The sequence below is a fragment of the Propithecus coquereli genome, unplaced genomic scaffold (assembly GCF_000956105.1).
Source record: "Propithecus coquereli isolate 6110/MARCELLA unplaced genomic scaffold, Pcoq_1.0 Scaffold346, whole genome shotgun sequence".
Classification (NCBI taxonomy): Eukaryota; Metazoa; Chordata; class Mammalia; order Primates; family Indriidae; genus Propithecus; species Propithecus coquereli.
Genome location: NW_012149130.1, coordinates 869,930 through 871,386, shown reverse-complemented (window position 1 = coordinate 871,386; position 1,457 = coordinate 869,930). Strand labels below are relative to the sequence as shown.

General features: G+C 37.2%; 1 protein-coding gene across 2 annotated transcripts in view; it reads left to right on the top strand.

Moving 5' to 3' along the window:
* Positions 1–1,457, top strand: part of RHNO1 (RAD9-HUS1-RAD1 interacting nuclear orphan 1) — a 19,521-nt gene that overhangs the window by 16,094 nt on the left and 1,970 nt on the right. The window lies entirely within an intron of this gene.

Genomic DNA, 1,457 nt, shown 5'->3' with positions numbered 1-1,457 from the left:
GATTACAGGCTTGAGCCATGGCACCCAGCCTGACTCATGATTTCTGAGGGGAAAAAAAAAAAATGGAATTGACTCTGAAGTTAGGACTAGGAGGCAAAATGGGTTTTGGTTTATTGGACCTGAAGTTTAAAGGTATAATTTTAAAGTTTTCCCTTTTTCTTGCCAAAGAAACCAGCTCTTTAATTTTTAAAATTAACATTAAAGGGGAATGTGTGAATCACCAAATGTTTCTCCTCCCTCAGGTAATGTTAGAGCTTCTATCACTGTTTAACTTACTTGTTGCTAAGAGGAAGTGAATGTCTCTTGCTTTTTTGGCTTCAGGTTGTGTTTAATGTTTTCAGTGAAATACATTGATAGAATTTTCCATATTAATGCCTTTCAATGTGAAGATAACATCCAACTTTTAGCTTTCCTGTGATTTTTTTTCTTTGAATTATGTGACTGTTTTACCATGAGACAGATTTATATTCAACAAGGTAGAAAAATTTCAACAAATAAACTTCAGATATTTTCCCTATGTCTGAAATATTTGGTGAAAATTGGAGATGAGTTTTGAAACAACACTCAGGGCCTTTGTCGAGGCTACGCATTTTATGTTATAGATTCCCTGGAGATGATAGCGGTTGACTCCTGCTGTAACTGCAGCTCTGTCTGGGCATTTGCTAGTGAGAGAGAATTGAAGGTATGGTTCCTGCTGTGGTATGACCTTGTGACCCAGAGTCTTACAAGAAAGTCCTGGTCTATGGTTTATCCATATGTCATGATTTCTCTTTAAAATGTGAACGGTAGTCGTGGCTGGAAGTTATGTCCTGGCCAGTCTTGTTATTTTCTCTCCTGTTCTCCTTTTGAAATGTTTCATCAGATTACCTAATTGTTGGCAAACAGACTTAGTGCTTAAAAATACTTCAATTAACTAATACATGACTACAGTATGTTTGGTAAATATCAAAGCTATAGTAAAGGCCTAGTAACGTCTAACATGCATGTATTTCTTCAAATGTGAAGGCTGCAAACAGACCTAGAAAGGAAAGAATAGTCCCTGTAAAAATTTCTTTTTTTCCAAGGTCCTCCCATTCCATGCAGGCAGATTTAGAAATTTTTTGGATAGTTTTAATTTCTGGTTTCTCTTACTCTTTCCGGTGGAAACTCTGGAGTTTTCCTTTTGTTTGCGCCCATTGAGAGAAAGAGTTAATGTTCCCACTTACCAAGAGGAAAAGAATGCTTGAATTACTCAGAGGAGTCGAAGCTGCCTTGCTTCTCAGTATTTGAGGGTTTTAGGGATAGAGGTGGTCTTAATAACTCCTGTAGTTCTCCTGTTGGAGCACAGCTCCATAGTGCAATTAAGTCTTTGTTCAAACTAGAATTTCCTATAGGCTGCTCTTGCTTTATTTCCTCTGAGTCAGTTCACAAGGAATAAACTCTTTGTACTACTAAATCTCTTCTGTCTCATCGGACAT